The following is a 13882-nucleotide window of genomic DNA, read 5'->3' on the forward strand; positions in this document are numbered from 1 at the left end:
CTAGAGTCGCCTCTCCCCTTGTGGGTTCCCGTACCAGCTGCTCCATGAAGCAGTCATTTAAAGTATCGAGAAATTTTAACTCTGCATTTCGTCCTGAAGTGAAATGTTCCCAGTCAATATGGGGATAATTGAAATCCCCCACTATTATTGGGTTCTTAATTTTGATAGCCTGTCTAATTTCCCTTAGCATTTCATCATCACTATTACTGTCCTGGTCAGGTGGTTGATAATAGATCCCTACTGTTATATTTTTACTAGAGCATGAAATTTCTATCCATAGAGACTCTATGGAACCTGTGGATTCGCTTAAGATTTTTACTTCATTTGAATCTACACTTTCTTTAACATATAGTGCCACTCCTCCCCCTGCACGGCCTGTTCTGTCCTTCCGATATATTTTGTACCCCGGAATGATTGTGTCCCATTGATTGCTCTCAGTCCACCAGGTTTCTGTGATGCCTATTATATCTATATCCTCCTTTATCACAAGGCACTCTAGTTCACCCATCTTATTATTTAGACTTCTGGCATTTGTGTACAAGCACTTTAAAAACTTGTCCCTGTTTATTAGCCTGCCTTTTTCTGATGTGCCAGATTCTTTTTTATGTGACTGTTTATCATCTGATCCGGCCCTTACATTATACTTCTCATTCCTCTGCTCCTGACTATAACCTGGAGATTCTCTATCATCAGACTCTCCCCTAAGAGAAGTCTGTGTCCGATCCACATGCTCCTCTGCAGCAGTTGGCTTTCCCCCATCTCCTAGTTTAAAAACTGCTCTACAACCTTTTTAATGTTTAGTGCCAGCAGTCTGGTTCCACTTTGGTTTAGGTGGAGCCCATCTCTCCTGTATAGGCTCCTCCCATCCCAGAAGTTTCCCCAGTTCCTAATGAATGTGAACCCCTCCTCTCTACACCATCGTCTCATCCACGCATTGAGACTCTGAAGCTCTGCCTGCCTACCTGGCCCTGCGCGTGGAACTGGGAGCATTTCTGAAAATACCACCATAGAGGTCCTGGATTTCAGTCTCTTCCCTAGCAGCCTAAATTTGGCTTCCAGGACATCTCTCCTACCCTTCCCTATGTCATTGGTACCTACATGTACCACGACCACCGGCTCCTCCCCAGCACTACACATAAGTCTATCTAGATGCCTCGAGAGATCCGCAACCTTCGCACCAGGCAGGCAAGTCACCATACGGTTCTCCCGGTCATCACAGACCCAGCTATCTACATTTCTAATAATCGAATCTCCCATTACTAACACCTGCCTTTTCCTAGAAACTGGAGTTCCCTCCCCCAGAGAGGCAACCTCAGTGCGAGAGGCAACCCCAGCACCATCTGGAAGGAGGGTCCCAACTACGGGAAGGTTTCCCTCTGCTCCCATTGACTGCTCTACTTCCCTGGGCCCTTCTTCCTCCTCAACAGCACAGGAGCTGTCTAAGCGGAGGTGGGACAATTCTACAGTGTCCCGGAAAGCCTCATCAACATACCTCTCTGCCTCTCTCAGCTCCTCCAGTTCCACCACCCTGGCCTCCAAAGTCCGTACATGGTCTCTGAGGGCCAGGAGCTCCTTGAACCGACTGCACACATACGCCACCCGCCCACAGGGCAGGTAATCATACATGCGACAGTCAGTGCAATAAACTGGATAGCCCCCACTCTGCTGCTGGGCTTCTGCCTGCATTGTCTCCTAGTTAGTGAAAGGGTGGTTTACGGAAAGTAGTTTTGGACTGTGGTTCGGTTTATAGGTTTTAGGGGGGGGCCACGGGGAAGGGGTTAGGGCTGGTGAGGGACTCCCACTCCCTTCCCACTCCCCTTCTAAACTCCCTTGCGAAACTCCCTGTTAGCAGCCCCTGTTCTCAAAGCTCCCTGGTCGCTTGTGCACGGCTTTATAAAGACGACTAAAGGGGGATACGAGGGAGGTCTATAAAACCATGACCGGCGTGGAGCAAGTAAATAAGGAATAGTTATTTACTCCTTCTCATAACACACGAACTAGGGGTCACCAAATCAAATTAATAGGCAGCAGCTTTAAAACAAACAAAAGGAAGTCTTGCTTCACGCACCACACAGTCAGCCTGTGGAACTCTTTGCCAGAGGATGTCGCGAAGGCCAAGACTATAACAGGGTTCAAAAAAGCACTAGATAAATTCATGGAGGCTACGTCTATCTATGGCGCTTCGACAACGGTATCCCTAGCTAGGTATCCCTGTTTGCCAGAAGCTGGGCATGGGCGACAGGGGATGGAGCACTTGATGATTCCTTGTTCTGTTCATTCCCTCTGGGGCACCTGGCATTGGCCGCTGTCAGCAGACAGGATACTGGGCTAGGTCTTTAACTTGGACGGGTAGTTGGGGAAGACAGTAAATCAGACAGAACCCGTTGGACAAACCTCTTCATTTCCTTGTTATTGCCTGACTCCTTTAATTCTTTTCCTTTTCCTTATTTCCCAGCAGACCAACTAGCCACCAGATTTGGGTGCTAGCAGAGGGACCCGACGAGCTCCTTCTTTTCGGCAGCGTTGAACATGCCAGGGCACAGTCAGATTCTGGATGCTCATCTGAATGTAACGCCTAGCGCTCACCTTTATTTCTCTTTCTTAGCTCTTTTGGGCCATCGATCTTTGGTCTGACCCGTAGGATCCCTGCATTAGGAGAGATGGCTAATTAATGAGCCCATAAACCTTGGAAATCAAATGAAACCTGAAGTCCGTAGAAGACCTCGAAAGGCCCTTGGGGGGTGGAGTGCAAGCTGAGGAAGAGTTCCCTGCACAGCTTACCTCTCCATTCTCGTTTTCCTGTCCTGAGCGCAAAAGCCAGGAAGCAGCTCCGGGTAGGGAGGGGATACCATATGTGTGCAGTGGTTAGACAGGAAACAGCAAGGAACTGGACTCGTATGGAGTGAAACTGTAAGCATCTTCTGTATGCCTGATGACTGCAGGTTTGAGAGAGTTATGTGGGAAGTGGAGGCTTTCGGTGGGCTTTCAGAGGAAATGTAATGGAAAGGCAGCCGAAAGTGGAATCCCAGGTTTTTAAACAATCCTCCACTAACACACCAAACAGCTCAGGTCTAGTTACTCATTGAAAATTAGAATAAAGTTACAGCAAGATTTCATCATAAATGAAGTCAAACCCTAAAGATTTCAGAACACAACTGCTATAAGGAGCCACGAGGGAAGCAATATAAAGTCAACCTTGCCTCAGAGAAAGGCAGTTAAACAATTTCTTTTTTTTAAAAAAGCCTAATCTCCCCAAACGGAAGGGCACTGTTCCCGGAGAAGGGTCCTGGAGAGGGTTTTCCTCGTTGGTGCCGGCCATCCACCTCCCCGAAAGGCGGGAGCTAGGTCGACGGAAGAATTCTTCCGACCAAGGCGCGGACTGATGTAGCCGCGCCGATTTACGTTCCCCGTGCAGCCCAGGCCCGAGGGTCGGTGCGTGCTGAACAGTTAAGTCAAAACAGCTCCGTCCGTCAGAGGTGTGCAAAAGGGAAAACCCGCTCCTGGGCGACACGGCCACGCCGCCCTAACCCGCAGCGTAGCTAAAGGGCATTCGGGGAGGCGGTGGGTGGGCCTCAAGCGACGGAAAGCCCTCCTCCAGCATGGGGTTGTGACAGCCTAGTCTCCGTAGCACAGACAGGGTGGCCACCAAGAGACAGGAACAGACAGCGAAAGCCAAAGCGGCCCCAGGGCAGGGGGCGAGGCTGCCTGTTGGACGAGGAGACCAGGTGGGACAGGCGCTTTGGACAGGCCGTCCTCCCGTCAAAAGAGGAAGAGCCCGAGAAGAAGGGCAGGGCAAAAAGCTACAAACAGGGAAAGAAGCAGAGCAGGCAGGCAGGCAGCTCCCCTTAGAGCCAAGAAAGGCACCAGTCTAAGCCCCCCAAAAACAGACTAGAGAGCAGATCAGCTGCAAAAGACCAGGGAAAGCCAAGAACACAGAGAGACCCAAGTAAAGTTTCGGAGCTGAGCTTTGCTTACAAGGAGGAACGTGTAACAAAGATACCTAGAAGTACAGGGCCTGTGGAAAAGAGCACTCCCAAAGGCCCAGAATAACAACTGCTTTCCTGAGAATCTGCTTTGCAGCGTACTAAGCCTAAACAGCCCACTGTAGGTTGGCTGTTGTTCAAACCAATCACCAGGGGAGAGCGCGAACGCAGTCCCCCACTACCACAAATTATGCAGTTGAGTTTCCCGCATTTGGGGAAATCGCAGGGGTCAGCACACCCGCAGTGCAATGGATGAGCCTCACCCTGGGAAAACCACCTTCGTGATCATGGTATCTCCCCTGCCAGGTAAGTATGAGTTCCTGCTGCCCGGCCGCCGCCCGCCCTCGCTCGCCCCGCACTTATAACACACGGGGCGGACCGCCGCGCCCCCACCGCCGGCCTCGCCCACACCGGCCCACACTGCCGACAGCTGACCCGATGTGGCCCCCGGAGACCGTCCCTTCCCCACGCCGAGCTCCCGGTGCCAAAGTCGGGCCCTGCCTGGCAGCCTGCGTCCGCTCCCACGATGCTCTGCTCGCACACAGATCTGCATACCTGCTCACGCGGCTCCGCCCCTCCGCTCGGGCCCCTCCCCCTGCCCGCCCGGGCCACCGCTCTTGCGTGCTCAGCTCTTTGAGCTCAGATGGGGTGCAGTGCTCAGATCGAGTGCGACAGACCTTAACTTTGCCATGTGAGGGTCATTCTATCCCCATTACCTGGCTTGCTTATTTATACCTATGACTGTCTTTAACTGTTGTATGGGTGATGTACCCTCACTGCTTGCTGACTGTATCTTGAACTCACCCACAGTATACCCCACATTGGGGACATTGCACACTGTATAAGTTATGTGCTGTCCAATACCGAAGTACTAGCATCCCCCTATACTCTGTATGTCACCCCTGATGACCAGTAACTGATGTTACAAACTCTCTGTATTATCTATTCTTAAACATTTTCTAATAAACATTTAAAACTAAAATCGCCCTATACTCTGTATGTCACCCCCGATGACCAATATCTGACATTTCAACTCTCTGTATCGTTCATTTTCAAATATTTTCTAATAAACTTTTAAATCTTGGCCTATCCAAGGCCGTGATCAAGTGTCTTGATGTTTTTGGTCTTTTGGCCTCGAGATGAAAACCTTGTCTGTGTCTTGGGAACCTTGAGGTAAAAAATTATCTAAGTTGTAGCGGGTCCCGTCCCGGGAAGCCAGGCCATCAGAGAGACGACGTGGCCCACCTGCTGCTGGGGAAAGAGTGCAGCTTGCATTTCGCTTCTCTCTCGCTCTCTCTCGCTCTCTCCCCACCGGAAGTTGGTCCAATACAAGAATGACCTCCCCTGCCTTGTCTCACGTCAGTTTCTCCTCAGGGCAGAAGGTCGGGTGTTGTCAGCCACTCTCCAGAAACTGGACGGCCACTCGATCCCTTTTGTTACCTGCCAAGTGAGGCTGAGTGCACTGGCAGGCAGCGCCGTTTGAAGAAGTGGAAGATTGGACAAATGACCAGGGAGGAGTATAAAAATATTGCTCAGGCACGCAGGAGTGAAATCAGGAAGGGCAACTCACGCTTGGAGTTGCAGCTAGCAAGAGATGTTAAGAGTAACAACAAGAAGGGTTTCTTCAGGGATGTTAGCAACAAGAAGAAAGTCAAGGAAAGTGTGGGCCCCTTACAGAATGAGGGAGGCGACCTAGTGACAGAGGATGTGGAAAAAGCTAATGTACTCAATGCTTCCCCACCCTCCCCCTTCGTGATTTTGTCTTCACGAACAAAATCAGCTCCCAGACTGCTGCTCTGGGCAGCACAGCATGGAGAGGAGGTGACCAGCCCTCTGTGGAGAAAGAAGTGCTTCGGGACTATTTAGAAAAGCTGGATGAGCACAAATCCATGGGGCCGGATGCGCTGCATCCGAGGGTGCTAAAGGAGTTGGCGGGTGTGATTGCAGAGCCACTGGTCATTATCTTTGAAAATTCATGGCCATTGGGGGAGGTCCCAAATGACTGGGAAAAGGCTAATGTAGTGCCCATCTTTAAAAGAGGGAAGAAAGAAGGAGGATCCGGGGAACTACAGGCCAGTCAGCCTCACCTCAGTCCCTGGAAAAATCATGGAGCAGGTCCTCAAGGAATCAATTCTGAAGCACTTAGAGGAGAGGCAAGTGATCAGGAGCGGTCAGCATGGATTCAGCAAGGGCAAGTCACGCCTGACTAACCTAATTGCCTTCTGTGAGGAGAGAACTGGGTCTGTGGATGAGGGAAAAGCAATGGATGTGTTCTTCCTTGACTTTAGCAAAGTTTTTGATACGGTCTCCCACAGTATTCTTGTCGGCAAGTTCAAGAAGTTTGGGCTGGATGAATGGACTATAAGGTGGACTATAAGCTGGCTAGGTCCTCGGGCTCAACGGGTAGTGATCAATGGCTCCACGTCTAATTGGCAGCCGGTCTCAAGCGGCGTGCCCCAAGGCTCGGTCCTGGGGCCGGTTGTGTACAATATCTTCGTTAAGGATCTGGAGGATGGCGTGGACTGCACTCTCAGCAAGTTTGCAGATGACGCTAAACTGGGAGGAGCGGTCGATACGCTGGAGGGTACGGATAGGCTACAGAGGGACCTAGACAAATTGGAGGATTGGGCCGAAAGAAACCTGATGAGGTTCAACAAGGACAAGTGCCCAGTCCTGCACTTAGGACGGACGAATCCCGTGCACTGCTCCGGACTAGGGACCGAATGGCTAGGCAGCAGTTCTGCAGAAAAGGACCTAGGGGTTACAGTGGACGAGAAGCTGGATATGAGTCGACAGCGTGCCCTTGTTGCCAAGAAGGCTAACGGCATTTTGGACTGTATACGTAGGGGCATTGCCAGCAGATCGAGGGATGTGGTCGTTCCCTTCTCTTCGACGTTGGTGAGGCCTCATCTGGAGTACCATGTCCGGTTTTGGGCCCCACACTGCAAGAAGGATGTGGAAAAACTGAAAAGAGTCCAGCATAGGGCAACAAAAGTGATTAGGGGGCTGGAAGACATGATTTATGAGGAGAGGCTGAGGGAACTGGGATTGTTTAGTCTGCCGAAGAGAAGAATGAGGGGGGAGTTGATCGCTGCTTTCAACTACCTGAAAGGGGGTTCCAAAGAGGATGGATCTAGACTGTTCTCAGTGGCCCCAGATGACAGAACGAGGAGCAATGGTCCCAAGTTGCGGTGGGGAAGGTTTAGGTTGGATCTTAGGAAAACCCTTTTTCACTAGGAGGGTGGTGAAGCACTGGAATGGGTTCCCTAGGGAGGTGGTGGAATCTCCTTCCTGAGAGGTTTTTAAGGTCAGCCTTGACAAAGCCCTGGCTGGGATGATTTAGTTGGGGATTGGGTTGGACTAGATGACCTCCTGAGGTCCCTTCCAACCCTGATATTCCATGATTTGAAGCTGTTCCCGTGTATCAAGGTGAGCTGCAGCTCAGCGAACCCCAAGGATCTGAGCGAGGCGAGCTACTTTGCAGCAGAGGCAGACCAAGCAGCAGGTACAACGCGGGGTCGCACCCCGGCCGGGGGATAGAATCTCATGTCCGAGATCCCGGCTCCCCTTACTTTGCAAAGCGTGTGCGTTTGCTCCGGGTTTTAGCTGTGGGCCAAGTGCCCTCTGGCTTCTCGTCTGGGCTCCGTCCTCCATGCGCCTGGGCATCAGCGGGACTGTCTTAGGAGAGCAGCTGCCGCATCCCAATCTCCGCCCAGCCGGGGAAGGAGCAGAGGCAGCCCAGAGAAAAGACTCCTTTGAGCGCCGGAGACGGCCGGAGCATCTTATTTGCATAGCCACAGTGCATTGCGCGCAGCGAAGCGAGTCCCTGGTCGAGGGGCTGGTTTTGCTCCCTGTGTCCCCGGTTTCGATGATCCAACTCGGGCTGCCAATCGGTTCAATTCCATTTCCTCTGAAAGCTAGCGGTGTAGCGGGCTGGGAGAGTAGTCACCCTGACTTTTGGGAGCGTAGGCGGTTGCCCCGGCAGCGCCTCTGCCGCATGTTCTACATACTCTGTTTTCTCTTCAGTTTGTATAAATTTTTTGCCTTTTACTAAAGATTTCCATGGAGAAGAATGTTCATGAGTTTGTACCCAATTTTTTAAGGCTTTGCTTTGGCAAGGCTGTTGTCTGCTGTGAGAAAAACAGAAGAGTGCTCCCTGAGCTGGTGTCACTGGCTGAAGTTTTTCTGTAGTATGAAAAAAGCTCAGAGCTCTGAAAATGATTTTTTGGGTTTTTATTTCTTTAAGTTTCTTGTGCTAGTGAGAGGGCTTCCTAGCTAGCCAGGGACTGTTTTGTGAGGTGTATTCCGCGGGCTCTTTAGTTTTGTATGTTTTTAGCAGGAATGGTGGAAGAGCAGCAAAGAAATGTGTTGTTGTTTGTGTTAACGTTTGGTTTGTTCTAAGAGTGTCTGGTTTGGAGTCATTTGTAACTCTTCGGTTAGTTATTGGTAACAGATTATTATTGGGCCCCTGAGTTGAAAGGCTGCTCTTGCAGATTTTAGTTTGTCATTGTTGGAAGGTCAGTTCAAGAACTGCTTTCTTAGTCTAGTCCGTGAGGGCTCTTCCGCCGCCCTCCTTAATATACCTCCCAGAAGGTGATTGCATGGTTTCCCTCGTCTTCCCACAGAAGAGAAATTGTCCATCCCTTTCCTGTGGGGAAAACACCAGTGTTTTAACTTAGGAAACGGTCAACGTTTTGCCCAGATGAGGGCTGGTTCATAGGAGCAGAAGAAGAGGAAGGTTGTTGCCCTTTGAGTCAGATTCCTAGCGTTTCAGGCCAGAAGGAACCAGCCGATCACCTCAGAGCGACTAAGGGGCACCAATGCCCCAAATGGCAAGGAATTGCTTTGATGCAATTGACTGTCTGTTTGAGCTAGTTCTGTGGGAAGGAGCAGAAAAGAGCCTCGGGGCTGCGGAATAGCGCTTGCATAGGCTTTCTTTGCCCTGTTTTGCTGTAAGAGTTAACAGTGAGAGATTGATAGTCCAGGTCAGTGGGTGGGTTTATGGAAATTAGGAGTATTAGAGGGGAAACCAGGGAGAGGAAGGCATCTGCAAGACTTGTCTGTCTTTGAACAGAATTGTGTGTTAAGGGTTCTTGCTTTGAAGTCTTCCACTGGAGTCATTTCGGGGAATTGATTCTCAGGTAGAGTTCCCGAGTTGTGGGATTTGTTGCGTGTCTGGGAGTTTGTCCTGGTGAGGTCGAAATGGGTGGGTGCAGGGGTGTGCATGCGTAGCAGAGTATGAGCATTGTTTCTTGGCTCCTTGGAGCTCAGATCAAAGTGTTGTATCTGTTCTTATCAGTTTAATCTCTGGTATGTCCTTTATGTCAGGACTGTATATTAACTTGATTTTTGAAGCAGGGGGGGTTAGAACAGAAGCTTGCTTTGTCTGCCCCATGCATTGACCTGGTATTGCAGTGCTTCCAGGAACGGTGTATCTCCTTTAGGGGAGAACCTTCTGGTTAGAAAAGCAGGAAAGAGTTGAACTGGGATACTTTCTTTAAAGCAGATGTTTTTTGAAGTAGCAGAAAAATCTGGGTGTATTTCTTCCTTTACAGTTTCTTGGAAGTGTTTTGTGAGTCTATAGATATGAGAGGTTCTTCTTTGTCTTGCTAGAGAATAATTTAAGAAGCTGGACTCCTTCTTTCTGCTGTGAGTCTTTTCAACAGTATGAGGGACAAATGCTTTCCAGATTCTGGGTCTGTTGGGGAGATGGGATGTTTTTGGTTTTTTTTTTGTATTTTTCGGGGGTGGGGCGGTTGGTAATATTTGAGGTCATGTGTATATCCACAACTGCATGAGTTACATAGACTTCTCCCCACCCAGCCTATGTTCTATGTAGCTTGGTTTGTAAGATCAAGACAAGGCACTAGGTGTCGTGCTGCACCCGGCACACAGGGGCCCCAATCCTGATTCCCCCCCCCAAGCCTATTGTAATCTAAATGCTACATAATAACCCTTAGCTTCTCATTGTTGCCATCCTAGCTATTGGAAAATTCCCCAAATCACGACAGTGGCTTACAAATCTGGAGGATTCTTTTTTTAAAAAAATGTAATGTGGCTTCTCTTTCTTTCCCGTCTGGTTTTCTGAACCAGGCAAGCTAGAAACTTACCTTTCTAGTGTGGCCAGAGCCCCAGAGAGCAGCAGCCCCCGGCACCTGGGGCTGGCAGGCAGCGGGGCTCCTCACTTTAATTTCACCCACCAAGTATCAAGTGTGAACTCCTCGGGCACTAGAACAGCCTTAACATGGAGTCACAGACAGACCCCTTGGGCACCCTGACTCTATCTTGCCACCCAGGTGTAGTAGAAGCTGCTGTAACATGCAAGCTCTGTATGTCCTTTAGGACTAACCCTAGCCAAACAGCCAGGATCCCTTGCTGATGCTTAGAAGGTGTGCCAGCTCCCTGAAGTCCAAGCAGCATCCCGGGGGAACAACAGTTTCTTCCTGACAGGGATTTTTATTCCATTCCCCCAGAGCTCAAGCTGATGGGGGCAAGTGTTTGTGCAGGGCTCTGCCTCCTCGTAGGTGTGTGAGGAGGAGCAATCAACCAAGTCTTTTGTCCATGGATGATCCACAGTGGCTTGTCTGATGTCTCAGTCAGGGCCTTCTCTTGTTGGAAAGGAGATGACGCCTCTTCTGGTAAACTGGCATTTCACACTTGGTAATGCTTCTCTCCTGACTGGTGGCATGGCGGCGGCAAGGTTTTTTTTACAGCTTTAGTGCCAACGCTTATATATCACCTTACAACATGGGCTACGGCTATTATAGGTGAGAATAATGCATGCAGCAACTCACGAGCTTGTCATAAACTCTAAACACGTTTTTATAAAGCTAATGCCTGTTTTAACAACACTAACAAACAGGTGAGCAAGACTAGTTTCCAGCCATGCGTTTGTCACTTTTCAGTAAGGCCTAGGGGCCTTGGCATGAGCTGGCACCTGGTCTGCCAGTGTCAGAAGAGGATCTGCCCTCTCTTATCCCCAGGTGTCTGTACTGGGAGCAGTACTGTTCAACTTATTCATAAATGATCTGGGGAAAGGGCTAAACAGTGAGGTGGCAAAATTTGCAGATGATACAAAATTGCTCAAGAGAGTTAAGTCCCAGGCAGACTGCCAAGAGCCACAAAGAGATCTCACAAAACTGGGTGACGGGACAACCGAATGGCAGATGAACGTCGGTGCTCATAAGTGCAAAGTAATGCACATTGGCAAACATAATCCCAACTATCCCTATAAAACGATGGGGTCTAAATTAGCTGTTACCACTCGAGAAAGAGATCTGGAAGTCGTTGTGGATAGTTCTCTGAAAACATCCACTCAATGTGCAGCGGAGCATTGGGAATCATTAAGAAAGGGACAGGTAATAAGACAGAAACTATCATATCGCCTCAATATCAATCCATGGTACGCCCACATCTTGAATACTGCATGCTGATGCGGTCGCCCCAATCTCAAAAAAGATATATGGGAATGGGAAAGATTCAGAAACGGACAACAAAGATGATGAGGGGATATGGACCAGCTTCCATCTAAGAAGAGATTCATAAGATTGGGACTTTTCATCTTGGAAAAGAGACGACTAAAGGGGGATACAAGGGAGGTCTATAAAACTATGACCGGCGTGGAGCAAGTAAATAAGGAAGAGTTATTTACTCCTTCTCATAACACATGAACTAGGGGTCACCAAATCAAATTAATAGGCAGCAGCTTTAAAACAAACAAAAGGAAGTCTTTCTTCACGCACCACACAGTCAACCTGTGGAACTCTTTGCCAGAGGATGTCATGAAGGCCAAGACTATAACAGGGTTCAAAAAAGCACTAGATAAATTCATGGAGGATAGGTCCATCTATGGCGCTTTGCCAGCGGTATCCCTAGCTAGGTATCCCTGTTTGCCAGAAGCAGGGCATGGGCGACAGGGGATGGAGCACTTGATGATTCCCTGTTCTGTTCATTCCCTCTGGGGCACCTGGCATTGGCCGCTGTCAGCAGACAGGATACTGGGCTAGGTCTTTAACTTGGACGGGTAGCTGGGAAGACGGTAAATCAGACAGAACCCGTTCGACAAACCTCTTCATTTCCTTGTTATTGCCTGACTCCTTTAATTCATTTCCTTTTCCTTATTTCCCAGCAGACCGACTAGCCACCAGATTTGGGTGCTAGCAGAGGGACCTGACGAGCTCCTTCTTTTCGGCAGCGTTGAACATGCCAGGGCACATTCAGATTCTGGATGCTCATCTGAATGTAACGCCTAGCGCTCACCTTTATTTCTGTTTCTTAGCTCTTTTGGGCCATCGATCTTTGGTCTGACCCGTAGGATCCCTGCATTAGGAGAGATGGCTAATTAATGAGCCCATAAACCTTGGAAATCAAATGAAACCTGAAGTCCATAGAAGACCTCGAAAGGCCCTTGGGGGTGGAGTGCGAGCTGAGGAAGAGTTCCCTGCACAGCTTACCTCTCCATTCTCGTTTTCCTGTCCTGAGAGGAAAAGCCAGGAAGCAGCTCCGGGTAGGGAGGGGATACCATATGTGTGCAGTGGTTAGACAGGAAACAGCAAGGAACTGGACTCGTATGGAGTGAAACTGTAAGCATCTTCTGTATGCCTGATGACTGCAGGTTTGAGAGAGTTATGTAGGAAGTGGAGGCTTTCGGTGGACTTTCAGAGGAAATGTAATGCAAAGGCAGCCGAAAGTGGAATCCCAGGTTTTTAAACAATCCTCCACTAACACACCAAACAGCTCAGGTCTAGTTACTCATTGAAAATTAGAATAAAGTTACAGCAAGATTTCATCATAAATGAAGTCAAACCCTAAAGATTTCAGAACACAACTGCTAGAAGGAGCCACGAGGGAAGCAATACAAAGTCAACCTTGCCTCAGAGAAAGACAGTTAAACAATTTCTCTTTTTGAAAGCAGCATAATCTCCCCAAACGGAAGGGCCCTGTTCCCGGAGAAGGGTCCTGTAGAGGGTTTTCCTCGTTGGTGCCGGCCATCCACCTCCCCGAAAGGCGGGAGCTAGGTCGACGGAAGAATTCTTCCGACCAAGGCGCGGACTGATGTAGCCGCGCCGATTTACGTTCCCCGTGCAGACCAGGCCCGAGGGTAGGTGGGTGCTGAACAGTTAAGTCAAAGCAGCTCCGTCCGTCAGAGGTGTGCAAAAGGGAAAACCCGCTCCTGGGCGACGCGGCCACGCCGCCCTAACCCGCAGCGCAGCTAAGGGCATTTGGGGAGGCGGCGGGTAGGCCTCAAGCGACGGAAAGCCCTCCTCCAGCATGGGGTTGTGACAGCCTAGTCTCCGTAGCACAAGACAGGGTGGCCACCAAGAGACAGGAACAGACAGCGAAAGCCAAAGCGGCCACAGGGCAGGGGGCGAGGCTGCCTGTTGGACGAGGAGACCAGGTGGGACAGGCGTTTTGGACAGGCCGTCCTCCCGTCAAATGAGGAAGAGCCTGAGAAGAAGGGCCGGGCAAGAAGCTACAAGCAGGGAAAGAAGCAGAGCAGGCAGGCAGGCAGCTCCCCTTAGAGCCAAGGAAGGCACCGGTCCAAGCCCCCCAAAAGCAGACTAGAGAGCAGATCAGCTGCAAAAGACCAGGGCTCTCCATGTCCGACTCCGCCACCTCCCGTTCGCAGGTGGTGGAGTTCCGGAAGTCGACAGGAAGCGCGTTCGGGGATCGATAATATCGCGTCTAGAATTGAAGGACGCGATATAATCGATCCCTGAAAAATCGATCGCTACCCGCCGATACTTACGGCGGGTAGTGAAGGACGTATGCCTCTCCTCTCTCGCTTGCTCGCTCTCGTCTCCCCCACCGGAAGTTGGTTCCAATTCAAGAATGACCTCCGCCCTGTCCTTAGTCCCTCATCACCCTCAGTTTTTCATCCTCAGGGCAGAAGGTCGGGC

General features: G+C 50.1%; 3 non-coding genes across 3 annotated transcripts; 2 read left to right on the forward strand and 1 right to left on the reverse strand.

The window, feature by feature from the left end:
* Positions 1 to 4133: 4133 nt before the first annotated feature.
* On the reverse strand, positions 4134 to 4297 carry LOC123360714. Its single transcript, XR_006576052.1, has one exon. It is a non-coding gene; the product is annotated as a U1 spliceosomal RNA (small nuclear RNA).
* A 3692-nt stretch (positions 4298 to 7989) lies between these two features.
* Positions 7990 to 8105, forward strand: LOC123360720. The gene has a single exon (XR_006576057.1). It is a non-coding gene; the product is annotated as a U5 spliceosomal RNA (small nuclear RNA).
* Positions 8106 to 9227: 1122 nt separating this feature from the next.
* On the forward strand, positions 9228 to 9423 carry LOC123360723. The gene has a single exon (XR_006576060.1). It is a non-coding gene; the product is annotated as a U2 spliceosomal RNA (small nuclear RNA).
* The last annotated feature ends 4459 nt before the right edge of the window (positions 9424 to 13882 follow it).

The sequence above is a fragment of the Mauremys mutica genome, unplaced genomic scaffold (assembly GCF_020497125.1).
Source record: "Mauremys mutica isolate MM-2020 ecotype Southern unplaced genomic scaffold, ASM2049712v1 Super-Scaffold_100297, whole genome shotgun sequence".
NCBI lineage: Eukaryota > Metazoa > Chordata > Testudines > Geoemydidae > Mauremys > Mauremys mutica.